This window comes from Amblyraja radiata, chromosome 6, assembly GCF_010909765.2.
Source record: "Amblyraja radiata isolate CabotCenter1 chromosome 6, sAmbRad1.1.pri, whole genome shotgun sequence".
NCBI lineage: Eukaryota > Metazoa > Chordata > Chondrichthyes > Rajiformes > Rajidae > Amblyraja > Amblyraja radiata.
In genome coordinates, this window is record NC_045961.1 from 31,321,463 (window position 1) to 31,336,306 (window position 14,844).

The 14,844-nt window shown below is 40.9% G+C and overlaps 1 long non-coding RNA gene across 1 annotated transcript; it reads left to right on the forward strand.

Annotated features, from left to right (window-relative positions):
• Window positions 1–213: 213 nt before the first annotated feature.
• On the forward strand, window positions 214–7,724 carry LOC116973980. The gene is made up of 3 exons (XR_004412231.1): window positions 214–348; window positions 4,794–4,799; window positions 7,700–7,724. It is a non-coding gene; the product is annotated as an uncharacterized LOC116973980 (long non-coding RNA).
• The last annotated feature ends 7,120 nt before the right edge of the window (window positions 7,725–14,844 follow it).

Sequence of the window (14,844 nt, forward strand, 5' to 3'; positions counted from 1 at the left end):
CTCTCCTGCTTGTTTTCTCCTCAAAAGCTCCAACAGATATGTCAGGAAATATCTTTCCTTAACAAATCAACTTCAGCCTATTTTATCTTGTGCTTCCAAGTACCCCAAAACCTCACCCTTAATAATGGATTCTAAAATGTTACCAACCACAGCAATCAGACTAACTGGAATACTGTACTGTATAATTTCCTTTCTTTTGCCTTGCTCCCTTCTTAAGCAGTGGAGTTACATTAATGATTTTCTAGTCCTCTGGTACCATTCCTAACTCTAGTGATCCTTGAAAGATAACTAAATGCCTTCACAATCTCAACAGCTACCTCTTTCAAAATCCTGGGCTGTAGTCCATCTGTTCCAGGTAACTTATCCACCTTCAAACCTTCCAGCTTCCCAAACACCTTCTCCTCAGTAATAGTGACTGCACTCATTTCTGCCTCCTGAATCTATTGAATTTCAAGCAAATTGCTGGTGTCTACCACCGTGATGAATGACACAAAAAAACGTATTCAATTAATCCGCCAATTCTTTGTTCCTCATTACCACTTTTCCAGCATCATTTTCCAGCAGTCCAATGTCCACTCTTGCCTCTCTTTTAATTTTTATATTCCTGAAAAAACATTTGGTATCCTCTTTTATATCCCCCCCCCCCCCCCCCCCCCCCCCCCCCCCCCCTCTTATATCGTCTTTAATAGCTCATCTTCATATTTAATTTTTTTCTCCCTTATTGCTTTTTTAGATGCCTTCTGTTGGCTTTTAAAAGCTTCCCAATCTTCCGGCTTCCTATTAATCTTCGCCATGTTATGGGCCTTCTCGTTTGCTTTTATGTTGCCTTTGACTACCTTTGTCTGCCACAGTCACCTCATTCACTCCTTTGTATGTTTCTTCCTCTTTGGGACGAAAAGATCCTGTTTCTTCTGAATTATTCCCAGCAGCTCCTGCCATTGCCGCTCCACCACCATTCCTGCTAGGATCCCCTTCCAATCAACTTTAGCCAGCTCCTCCCTCATACCTCCATAGTTACTTTTACTCAACAGTAATACCATTACATCTTCTCCCTCTCAAACTGAAAGTTGATCTATCACCTTATGATTATGATCACAGCCTCTTCGGTGTTCCTTCATCTTAAGCTCCATAATCAAGTCTGGTTCATTGCACAAAACCAAATTCAGAATTGCCTTTTCCCCAATGGGCTCGACCATTAGCTGCTCTAACAAGGCATCTTGTAGACATTATACGAATTCCTTCTCTTGGGGATTTATCCACCTTAGTGCCTTTTAAGGGACCCAACATAAATCTTCATCTCAAACTGCCTAAACCTGTTACCATACCCCACTGATTTCACTGTGCTCCATATATTTCTCAACCACATCCTTGTTGTCACTTCTATTTGTATTATCCCTTCAATATGAATTATTAATCGGATGGCAATATAGACAACTGTGATTTAAGGGGCAGATGTATTATATAAAATAAAATAAATATAGCATTGAAAACGATGAAAATTATAAGATTTTACTACCTTATTGTGTTTTATCATCTTTGATGTTGTTCCAAATTCTAAAATTGTGATCAGCATCAACATGTTAGCACTCAATGTACCTTTGAATGTGCATGAGCAGCACTATATTATGCATTCATATGTTAATATTCATGCTTCAATGATTGTTTGTGAAAATTTGATGGAAACAATGGAATAATAGTATCTCACAGATCTTTTATTGGACAAAAACCCATTATGAAAATATACTTGTCCTATTATTTCTAAATGTCAGAATAAATTATTTGCAATTTATAAGATTCATTTTCATAAATATTGACAGAGGATTATTTGCACAATAAAAAAAAATCACTTTATATGCTAGCCTGTTGCATGATCTTTTTACACAAGATGAGAATGGAGCTAGATGCTATAACTCCAGATTGAGGAACAATTTCTTCCTAGCTGTTAAGAGACAACTGAATGGTCTCCACTTCAGCTGAAGTGTGGGCCTGATCCCCCATCTACCTCATTGGAGACTTTTTTGAACAATCTTTATTCAGACTTTATCAGACTTCAGCTGAGTGTTGGACACTTTATCCTTTAGCTGTGCACTGTGAACGGCTTGAATTAATGTCTAGACTTTTCTTTGACTGGATTGCACGCAAACAAAAGCTATTCACTGTACCACAGTAGATGTGGCAAAAATGTATGGTTAAAATGGTGACGTGCCTACTGGAGGCACAATAAACTGCAGGTGCTGGTTTAATACAGATTGTGCTGACTTTTAAATATTGCATTTTCTTGGGAACTTTCGTTGTGGACTGTTGTTTTTATTCCATGACTTTACTCCCATGGTTTTGGTTAAGTGGGAAGTTAAATCACAGTTGTCTATATTGCCATCCAATTAATGATTCATATTGAAGGAATAATGCAAATAGAAATGACAATAAGGATGTGGATGAGAAATACATGGAGCACAGTGAAATCAGTGGAGTATGGTAACAGGTTCGGGCAGTTTGAGATTAAGATTTAGGCTTATTATTGTCACATGTACTGAGTTACAGTAAAAAGCTTTGTTTTGCATGCTATCCAATCACATCAGATTAGACAAGCAGGCCAGACCCTAGTACAATAGATAGAGCAAAGTGGAAGGTATAGAATGCAGTGTAAAGTTCTCAGCATTGTAGCACAACAGTTCTAGAGACAAATTTATTAGTTCATAAATTCATAAATTGTAGGAGCATAATTAGGTCATTCGGCCCATCAAATCTACTCTGCTCTTCAATCATGGCTGATCTATCAACCCCACTCTCATGGCTTCTCCCCATAATCCCTGACACCTGTACTAATCAACAATCTATCAATCTCCACCTTAAAATATCCAATGGCTTGGCCTCCACAGCCTTCTGTGGCAGTTAATTCCACAGATTCACCACCCTCTGACTAAACAAATTCCTCCTCATCTCCTTTCTTAAGGTATGTCCTTTGAGGCTATGGCCTCTGGTCCTAGACTCTCCCAATGGTGAAAACATCCTCTCTGTCCAGGCCTTTCAATCCAATATCCCCAGTGAGGTAGAGGAGAATTGGTCTGTACCCTCGGTTCTGGAAGGGCCGTTCAGCAGCTTGATGCCAGAAGGAAAAAAGCTGTTTCTGAGTCTGGTTTGTGCTTTCAAGCTTCTGTATCTTCTGCCTGATGGGAATGAGGAGAAGAAGAAATGACCACAGTGAGAAATAATTGAAAAGACAACGGTGTAAATGATAGGACTCACAATGCCTCAGGACTACAGTTTGAGCCTCTTTTCATAAAAATGGTTTGGCAAAAGAAGAATACACCACAGCTGTTATTATTTCCATCAACCAAGGGACATCCCACAGAAAAGTACAAAAAAAAATCATTTGGGCATTGCAGCACTTTGAAAACCCATGGGATTGAATTATAGTCTGCCCAGTCCATCACCGGCTCTGACCTCCCCACCATCGAAGGGATCTATCGCAGTCTCTGCCTCAAAAAGGCTGCCAACATCATCAAAGACCCACACCATCCTGGCCACACACTCATCTCTCCGTTGCCATCGGGAAGAATGTACAGGAGCTTGAAATCTGTGACATCCAGGTTCAGGAACAGCTTCTTCCCCACAGCCATCAGGCTATTAAACACGACATCAAATAAGCTCTGAACAATAACAGTCTATTATTCTTATTGCACTATATCTGTTTATTTATTGTGTATATATGGTCTACAGACACACTGAACTTTTATTTTCCATTTTGTATTATGATTACATATTCTGTGGTGCGGCAGTAAGTAAGAATTTCATTGTCCTATCTGGGACACATGACAATAAACTCGCTTGACTTGACTTGTAACAAGTCTATTGTTATCCCTTAATGTGCTTCAGTAAACTCTCCTGCACTTCTCTGTGCATACGTCACGTACTTGCACAGAAGGTGCCTTTTGTAAACAATATGCGATTGATGCAAATTTTAAAATCTAGGTATTTTGCTGAAGGACAGCATGGTTTTTAACAGAAGGATGTCCTGCATCTACATTATTTAACATGCCTGGTCCACTGATTGGGAATCTGGCGATGAAGATTTGTGCAGCATGGATCAATATTCTTTAAGGCAAGAGTTTATTTTCCATTAAAATTCTCATTGATCTTATTGACCACCACTACCCTTCCTCCTCATCATAACTGGACTCTACTTCTTCTTCTTGCATATGGCATGCACAGCCTAAAGTTGTAGACTGGACTCCACTAACTTACAGTAAGTTCCATGGCCTCATAGATCCCCCCTAGACCCTGAACACACTGAACAAAAACATATTATTTTGCTCTATCTTTGACCTTATCTTTTTCCCCAGAATATTTCTGAGCCTCTCTAATGTTCTCGCTGCTCCAGTCATCTATGTCCACCCACGATGAGCCTCCCCATTTCCCACTCTGAGCTTCTTCCCAAGGACTGATCTTAACTCACCATTTTGATCATTGCCTGATATGCCTTTTACCTCCCTGCCATACCTCCGGAGGCCTGTCTTATTAATGCCAAAGATGCTGTCCACTATATTTCCTACAATATTCTTAGCAGATTCAGATTCAGATTCAAACTTTATTGTCATTGTGCAGTGTACAAGTACAGAGACAACAAAATGCAGTTAGCATCTCACCCAGAAGGGCGAACACAGAATAATGGAACAGTAAAATATATATATGTATATACAGTAGCAGTAGTGCAAATTTTTTTTAGGGGGGAGATCAGTCACTGGGGGAAGGAGTGAGGGGGGGGGAGGTGACTGGCTATCACCAAGGTGCAGAGTTAAGTAGGGTAACAGCCGCAGGGAAGAAGCTGTTCCTGAACCTGCTGGTCCGGCAATGGAGAGACCTGTAGCGCCTCCCAGATGAGAGGAGGGTAAACAGTCTGTGGTTGGGGTGAGATCAGTCTTTGATGATGCTGCGTGCCCTTCGCAGACATCACTTGCTCTGGACAGAATCAATGGAGGGGAGTGAGGAATCGGTGATGCGTTGGGCAGTTTTCACCACCTTCTGCAGTGCTTTCTGGTAGGAGACAGAGCAGTTGCCATACCATACTGTGATACAGTTAGTAAGGATGCTCTCGATGGCACAGCGGTAGAAGTTCACCAGAACCCGAGGAGACAGATGGACCTTCTTTAGTCTCCTCAGGAAGAAGAGGCGCTGGTGAGCCTTCTTGATCAGTGTTGAGGTATTGTGGGTCCCAGAGAGGTCATCAGAGATGTTGACCCCCAGAAACCTGAAGCTGGAAACGCGCTCCACCTCCGTCCCGTTACACCTCCCTTGCACCTCCCTTGCAATCTGATTTTATCCATGTTCTCTGTCTTTCCTCACCACTGTTTTCTTACTGATCTTCTCCCCTACCCTCACCCTTGGCTGCAACGGGGCAGACCATGAATGCAAATGGTTTCATGTACATTCTGTACAAACTTGCATGCGAACCCATGATTCTTGGTGCTAAACTGCATGCACTTTGAATGATGTTCACGTTAGAATAGCGGACCCTCACGGGGTTATTCAGTTTGCCCCACCACAACTTCGCACCTGGACAATGTGAAATTCTAGTCCGTATAGTTCCCTTCAATAAAAGGTTGGCTGAAATATCCTTGGGGCAAGTACTGGTTTGAACAAATAGGATATGTTCCAGTAAAAGCCTGGAGAGTATCAAACAAACTGGAGCCCTTCTTCGAAGCTGACATTATTCAGACAATCTCTCACACTATCTGGCTAACAGCCAAGATGCATCAGCTCAGAAAGGAACCACAAATCAGCAACAGCCTCCTGATCATTGCCAGCATAAGGCAGTGTTGTAATCTCTGCCAAGGAATAAACTTATCCACAGAACAGCATGTTGTTACCAGCATGCGTACAACTATATCAATCAAAAAATGTATAGTAATTTCACTTTCATAAATAAAACAGTTATGGATTGGAAAAATCCTTAAATTTTACAAGAAGCTTACCTGTCTTGTCCTTCACCACTATTTACTAAATTATCAAAATGAGCATTGTGACATAGTCCTGAATGATAATTAAAGATTTAGCTAAGATAATTAATATTTATGCCAGGTTCCCATTACATCAACAACTCTTCTAAATCCATCTGCATTCATATAAATAGTTCTAATGTTTAATTTTTTTTAAATGGAAAACTTCAATGGATTTGAGTGTTAATTTTTTTTTGTTTTAACTGGCAGTTGTGGAAGGATAGAAAAACAAAAACACAGCAACATTTCATTGGTGATCGCTTTGAAGTTTCACTTGAGGCAAGAACTAATCAGGTAACTGACTTGAAAGATTGATGAAATGAAAGTACTCAACACTTCAAATGGTGAAGACTCGCGTTCTTATGTTGCTTTGGGCTGTTTGTAGAATGTAAAATGATTTCCTTAGATTGATTTGGGACCTCATTTCTCCAAAATCAATGAGAACATTTAAAAAGGACTTGATTTATAATATAATTATAGAATAAATAACACAGATGGCCTTCTCATTAATATATATAGGAGCAAGACTTGATTTTACGAAATGTAAAAATATTTGATGTAAAAGTACAATCCTCCAATATAACTGAAACCAAACTGTCTTTACCATTCTATTCTGCTGTCACTCAAAATTAAAAAACTTTCTAATGATCAGTGTTACAGGATATTAAAAGCAGCCTTGTCTTAAATAACTAATGGGGTTCTGGTCGCCGTTCCAGATTGCCAAGCATCAGCAAAATTCTAGAAAAGAATGTGCCCATTATCACTAGAGCAGTCTCATAGTTATGATTTCCACATGCCGTGTCTGATATGACACCAACGGTCTTGACTAATCAAATAGAAAGAAGGAGGGAAGTCTCTTATCTGCAAGGACCAGGGAATTCTCCAAACGTGGCTTGAAAAAGCAATGGGATGAGACAGCTTTGGAAGTGAATGCTAATAGTGCAGTTTAGGGACCTGGATGTAGTGCACAATAAATTCATTGTCAAACTCTATGAATGCATCTTCCAGGGCATTTCTCCACTATTTGCACACCAAATAAGGCACAAGATCTGAAGGAGGGAACTGCAGATGCTGGTTTATACCAAAGCCCTGCCTGACCCGCCGAGTTTCTCCAGCATTTTGTGTCTATCTAAGGCACAAGATCTCTGCCTTTAACCATCCAAAATTTCCAGGCCTCAGAAACAAAACTTAATAAAAATCCTTCTGTCAAGGGGGAACACACAGATTGCTACAGAACATCAAAATGAAATGGTTTGGCAGCTCCATTTTCACCAGTCTTTGCACAACATCCATTGGTTAGGTCATGCATGCATTATTCAATAGTTGATCTATCCCTTTTACATGTAAAGATCTCATCAGCACTTGGTTTACCTCTGACACCATCTTCCAACAGTGCTGAAATAAGCATCACACTCACTTGCCATGCAAAATGGTGCATAACACAACATTGAGAAGAACCCGCTTGAAAATGTGAGAATCGATAATAAGAAACTGAAATTTATGAAAAAAGATCACCTCATATTTCGATTGGGCAGTTTACACCCCAGCGGTATGAACATTGATTTCTCCAATTTCAGGTAGTCCTTGCTTTCTCCTTCCTTCCCCTCCCCTTCCCAGTTCTCCCACAGCCTACTGTCTCCACCTCTTCCTTTTTTTTTCCCGCCCCCCCCCCCCCCCCCACCCCCGACATCAGCCTGAAGAAGGGTCTTGACCCGAAACGTCGCCTATTCCTTTGCTCCATAGATGCTGCCTCACCTGTTTACCTGCAAAGAGCAGGATGATAGTGCCTAAAAGAGCAAGTCTCCAATGGTGGACAATAGAAGCATAAATGTAGAAGGAATTATAATTGTATTAAGCGGCAAGCTAGACCAAGCCAATGGAAAGTAACAACTGAGGCCTAAAGTCAGTGGCCCAGGTATTGTGATGAATGACGTTTGGTGCTGCTCATCATACTTATACTTTAGAAACATAGAAACATAGAAATTAGGTGCAGGAGTAGGCCATTTGGCCCTTCGAGCCTGCACTGCCATTCAATATGATCATGGCTGATCATCCAACTCAGTATCCCGTACCTGCCTTCTCTCCATACCCTCTGATCCCCTTAGCCACCAGGGCCACATCTAACTCCCTCTTAAATATAGCCAATGAACTGGCCTCGACAGCCCTCTGTGGCAGGGAGTTCCAGAGATTCACCACTCTCTGTGTGAAAAAAGTTCTTCTCATCTCGGTTTTAAAGGATTTCCCCCTTATCCTTAAGCTGTGACCCCTTGTCCTGGACTTCCCCAACATCGGGAGCAATCTTCCTGCATCTAGCCTGTCCAACCCCTTAAGAATTTTGTAAGTTTCTATAAGATCCCCTCTCAATCTCCTAAATTCTAGAGAGTATAAACCAAGTCTATCCAGTCTTTCTTCATAAGACAGTCCTGACATCCCAGCAATCAGTCTGGTGAACCTTCTCTGCACTCCCTCTATGGCAATAATGTCCTTCCTCAGATTTGGAGACCAAAACTGTACGCAATACTCCAGGTGTGGTCTCACCAAGACCCTGTACAACTGCAGTAGAACTTCCCTGCTCCTATACTCAAATCCTTTTGCTATGAAAGCTAACATACCATTCGCTTTCTTCACTGCCTGCTGCACCTGCATGCCCACTTTCAATGACTGGTGTACCATGACACCCAGGTCTCGCTGCATCTCCCCTTTTCCTAGTCGGCCACCATTTAGATAAGTCTGCTTTCCTGTTTTTGCCACCAAAATGGATAACCTCACATTTATCCACATTATACTGCATCTGCCAAACATTTGCCCACTCACCCAGCCTATCCAAGTCACCTTGCAGTCTCCTAGCATCCTCCTCACAGCTAACACTGCCCCCCAGCTTAGTGTCATCCGCAAACTTGGAGATATTGCCTTCAATTCCCTCATCCAGATCATTAATATATATTGTAAATAGCTGGGGTCCCAGCACTGAGCCTTGCGGTACCCCACTAGTCACTGCCTGCCATTGTGAAAAGGACCCGTTTACTCCTACTCTTTGCTTCCTGTTTGCCAGCCAGTTCTCTATCCACATCAATACTGAACCCTCAATGCCGTGTGCTTTAAGTTTGTAAACTAATCTCTTATGTGGGACCTTGTCGAAAGCCTTCTGGAAGTCCAGATACACCACATCCACTGGTTCTCCCCTATCCACGCTACTAGTTACATCCTCGAAAAATTCTATAAGATTCGTCAGACATGATTTACCTTTTGTAAATCCATGCTGACTTTGTCCAATGATTTCACCACTTTCCAAATGTGCTGCTATCCCATCTTTAATAACTGACTCTAGAAGTTTCCCCACTACCGATGTTAGACTAACTGGTCTGTAATTCCCCGTTTTCTCTCTCCCTCCCTTCTTAAAAAGTGGGGTTACGTTTGCTACCCGCCAATCCTCAGGAACTACTCCAGAATCTAAAGAGTTTTGAAAGATTATTACTAATGCATCCACTATTTCTGGAGCTACTTCCTTAAGTACTCTGGGATGCAGCCTATCTGGCCCTGGGGATTTATCGGCCTTTAATCCATTCAATTTACCCAACACCACTTCCCGGCTAACCTGGATTTCACTCAATTCCTCCAACTCCTTTGACCCGCGGTCCCCTGCTATTTCCGGCAGATTATTTATGTCTTCCTTAGTGAAGACGGAACCAAAGTAGTTATTCAATTGGTCCGCCATATCCTTATTCCCCATGATCAACTCACCCGTTTCTGACTGCAAGGGACCTACATTTGTTTTAACTAATCTCTTTCTTTTCACATATCTATAAAAACTTTTGCAGTCAGTTTTTATGTTCCCTGCCAGTTTTCTTTCATAATCTATTTTTCCTTTCCTAATTAAGACCTTTGTCCTCCTCTGCTGGTCTCTGAATTTCTCCCAGTCCTCCGGTATGCTGCTTTTTCTGGCTAATTTGTACGCATCATCCTTCGCTTTGATACTATCCCTGATTTCCCTTGTTATCCACGGATGCACTACCTTCCCTGATTTATTCTTTTGCCAAACTGGGATGAACAATTTTTGTAGTTCATCCATGCAGTCTTTAAATGTCTTCCATTGCATATCCACCGTCAACCCTTTTAGAATTAATTGCCAGTCAATCTTGGCCAATTCACGTCTCATACCCTCAAAGTTACCTTTCTTTAAGTTCAGAACCATTGTTTCTGAATTAACAATGTCACTCTCCATCCTAATGAAGAACTCAACCATATTATGGTCACTCTTGCCCAAGGGGGCACGTACAACAAGACTGCTAACTAACCCTTCCTCATTACTCAATACCCAGTCTAAAATAGCCTGCTCTCTCGTTGGTTCCTCTACATGTTGATTTAGATAACTATCCCGCATACATTCCAAAAAATCCTCTTCCTCAGCACCCCTGCCAATTTGATTCACCCAATCTATATGTAGATTGAAGTCACCCATTATAACGGTTTTGCCTTTGTCGCACGCATTTCTAATTTCCTGTTTGATACCATCTCCAACTTCACTACTACTGTTAGGTGGCCTGTACACAACACCCACCAGCGTTTTCTGCCCCTTAGTGTTTCGCAGCTCTACCCATACCGATTCCACATCCTGCAAACTAATGTCCTTCCTTTCCATTGCGTTAATCTCCTATCTAATCTCCTTTGCATGGACTTTTATGGAATTCGTGGCAATAAGGATTTAATGTTTGCACAACATCCTTTTTAGATGACCTGGGACCTGTGCAAAGAAGCAATTGTATTCTTAATCAATCAGGGTAAGGCCTTACTAAACAAAAAAATCATTGAAATCCAGAAGTTAGAATAATTAATTCAAAGATGAATCGCTTATAATATAAATCATAAAAACAATGTAAGGGAAAGAAGGATGGGCTTGACCAATAGGAAAATAAAACAGAGAAAGAGGAAATAAAAGATAGTTGCCAGGAGATTCATCGGAAATTTACTACCAATATGAATTTGTTGCAGAGTAGTTTTTAATATATTTTCTTCCTGTCTCCAGAGTTCATTCCGGCAAAGTTCATTCCGGCAAAATTGCTAGCCACAGCTAGCAATAAGATACATTTGAGAATGCCAATACAATTATATGGTGCAAAAGTGAATATGTAAGAAGTAGTGATATAATATTTTTGATCTTCATAAAAATTATTGACATTTGAAAAAAATGGGATTGTATTAATTTTCAGTGCCAGACAGGTGTTTTGCCTTTGACTAAGACATGAAACTCTATTTTTGGCATTGTTTTTGGTAGTTGGCCATCACACAAGGACAACTGGTCTATCCTATTTCATTCATTGATCAGCCACTCCAGTGTGAGGTTGCTTTTAGAAGAACAAGGCAAATTTTAGTTCAGCATTTGCTCATACTGAAATGATGTCTAATTCGCTCTTTGATAACAATGAGCATTAATAGCAACATTATTTTTACCTATAAATGCATCAATAATTCTCACAAGTATACTGCAAACATTTATATTAGTTATCGCACTTGCTATCCTTGAGTCTCAGAAAAGGTCATGCTTCTAAATATTTCCTTCCCACCTAACTAATTTAAGACAGCTATTCAAATCAATTTGTGAAACATAGAAACGTAGAAAATAGGTGCAAGAGTAGGCCATTCGGCCCTTCGAGCCTGCACCGCCATTCAATATGATCATGGCTGATCATCCAACTCAGCATCCTGTACCTGCTTTCTCTCCATACCCCCTGATCCCTTTAGCCACAAGGGCCACATCTATCTCCCTCTTAAATATAGCCAATGAACTGGCCTCAACTACATTCTGTGGCAAAGAATTCCACAGATTCACCACTCTCTGTGTGACATTTTTGTTTCTCATCTCAGTCCAAAAAGATTTCCCCCTTATCCTTAAACTGTGACCCCTTGTTCTGGACTTCCCCAACATCGGAAACAATCTTCCTGCATCTAGCCTGTCCAACCCCTTAAGTATTTTGTAAGTTTCCATAAGATCCCCCCTCAATCTTCTAAATTCCAGTGAGAACAAGCCGAGTCCATCCAGTCTTTCTTCATATGAAAGTCCTGACATCACAGGTATCAGTCTGGTGAACCTTCTCTGTACTCCCTCTATGGCAAGAATGTCTTTCCTCAGATTAGGAGACCAAAACTGTACGCAATACTCCAGGTGTGGTCTCACCAAGGCCCTGTACAACTGCAGTAGAACCTCCCTGCTCCTATACTCAAATCCTTTTGCTATGAATGCTAACATACCATTCGCTTTCTTCATTGCCTGCTGCACCTGCATGCCTACTTTCAATGACTGGTGTACCATAACACCCAGGTCTCGTTGCATCTCCCCTTTTCCTAATCGGCCGCCATTCAGATAATAGTCTACTTTCCTGATCTTGCCACCAAAGTGAATAACCTCACATTTATCCACATTATACAGCATCTGCCATGCATTTTCCCACTCACCCAACCTATCCAAGTCACCTTGCAGCCTCCTAGCATATATTGTAAATAACTGGGGTCCCAGCACTGAGCCATGCGGTACCCCACCAGTCACTGCCTGCCATTCTGAAAAGGACCCGTTTACTCCTTCTATTTGCTTCCTATCTACCAGCCAGTTCTCTATCCACATCAATACTGAACCCCCAATACCGTGTGCTTTAAGTTTGCATACTAATCTCTTATGTGGGACCTTGTAGAACGCCTTCTGAAAGTCCAGATATAACACATCCACTGGTTCTTCCTTATCCACTCTACTAGTTACATCCTCGAAAAATTCTATAAGATTCATCAGACATGATTTACCTTTCATAAATCCATGCTGATTATGTCCAATGATTTCACCACTTCCCAAATGTGCTGCTATCCCATCTTTAATAACCGACTCTAGCATTTTCCCCACTAGCGATGTTAGACTAACTGGTCTGTAATTCCCCGTTTTCTCTCTCCCTCCCTTTTTAAAAAGTGGGGTTACATTACCTACCCTCCAATCCTCTGGAACTACTCCAGAATCAAAAGAGTTTTGAAAAATTATCACTAATGCATCCACTATTTCTGGGGCTACTTCCTTAAGTACTCTGGGATGCATCCTATCTGGCCCTGGGGATTTATCAGCCTTTAATCCATTCAATTTACCTAACACCACTTCCCAACTAACATGGATTTCACTCAGTTCCTCCATCTCATTTGACCCGCGGTCCCCTGCTATTTCCGGCAGATTATTTATGTCTTCCTTAGTGAAGACAGAACCAAAGTAGTTATTCAATTGGTCTGCCATGTCCTTGTTCCCCATGATCAATTCACCTATTTCTGACTGCAAGTGACCTACATTTGTTTTAACTAATCTTTTTCTCTTCACATATCTATAAAAGCTTTTGCAGTCAGTTTTTATGTTCCCTGCCAGTTTTCTTTCATAATCTATTTTCCCTTTCCTAATTAAGTCCTTTGTCCTCCTCTGCTGGACTGAATTTCTCCCAGTCCTCTGGTAGGCTGCTTTTTCTGGCTAATTTGTATGCTTCTTCTTTTGTTTTTATACTATCCCTGATTTCCCTTGTTATCCACGGATGCACTACCTTCCCTGATTTATTCTTTTGCCAAACTGGGATGAACAATTGTTGTAGTTCATCAATGCGGTCTTTAAATGCCTTCCATTACATGTCCACCGTCAACCCTTTAGGAATCAATTGCCAGCCTATCTTGGCCAATTCACGTCTCATACCCTCAAGGTTACCTTTCTTTAAGTTCAGAACCCTTGTTTCTGAATTAACTATGACACTCTCCATCCTAATGAAGAACTCAACCATATTATGGTCACTCTTGCCCGAGGGTCCACGCACAACAAGACTGCTAGCTAACCCTTCCTCATTACTCAATACCCAGCCTAGAATAAGCCTGAAGGAAGGTATGTAACAATAAAATGGGTCAGGCAATTATACATCTGTTAGATGATCGTGAAGCTAATAACATTTTAGTTAATTGAAGAAGAAAAAACCCCATCACCAGTCAGTGAATTAGTAGGTTAATATGATGAAAGAAGTGACCTGCTGGTGAATACAGATATGTCAATATTATTCAAAAGAAAAAGTAACAAAAGATCAATAAGCTACTCTGGCTTTTCCAGCTGTCAGTTTATACCAATTTTCACAGCCGATCCAAAATAATTGTGAATCCTGCTCACAGAATGTTAAATACTCATACTATATAATCTGATGGGAAGCTGAACATTTATTGCAAGTCCTCCATATTGATTTTGCTGCTGTGCACTCTTTGTGATGAAACAATTCCGTCAAGAAATTGGTTATGCCAGCAAAGGTGCAAAAGCAGGCTGCAACTGGCTCACTGTAGGCATGGATATCATTTGCAACTGGACCACACTGACAACGCAGGTAAAGTGAATTTTTGTTGCCCTTGTATGACCATCCCATGGCACACTGTCAGAAATGACCCTATATATTTTCCTTGTTTCAAATACCAGATGTAGGCTTTATAATATTGTCATGTAAACCAGGTCTTAGGGGTGGATAACTATTTTAATCAGCAGCAAACAAGCAGGCAGTAAATCAAATTTATACTATTGCAATGATTCACTTTTAGCTGTTTATCCGTGTGCTTTTTTTGCCTCTAGCCATGCCATTTTTGAAAAGAGAAATTGTGATTATAGATATTATTTTGGCCATTTTTAGTATTCTACCAACAGAGGAGAAAAATACACACATCTCCTTTAAATATTCCTTCTCTCATTAGAGGGCGTAGCTATAAGGTGAGGAGGGGAAAGTATAACTGAGGTGTGCGGGGTGTTTCTTTTAACACAGAGAGTGGTGGTGGCCTGGAATGCACTGCAGTGATGGAGGCAGATATGATTGTG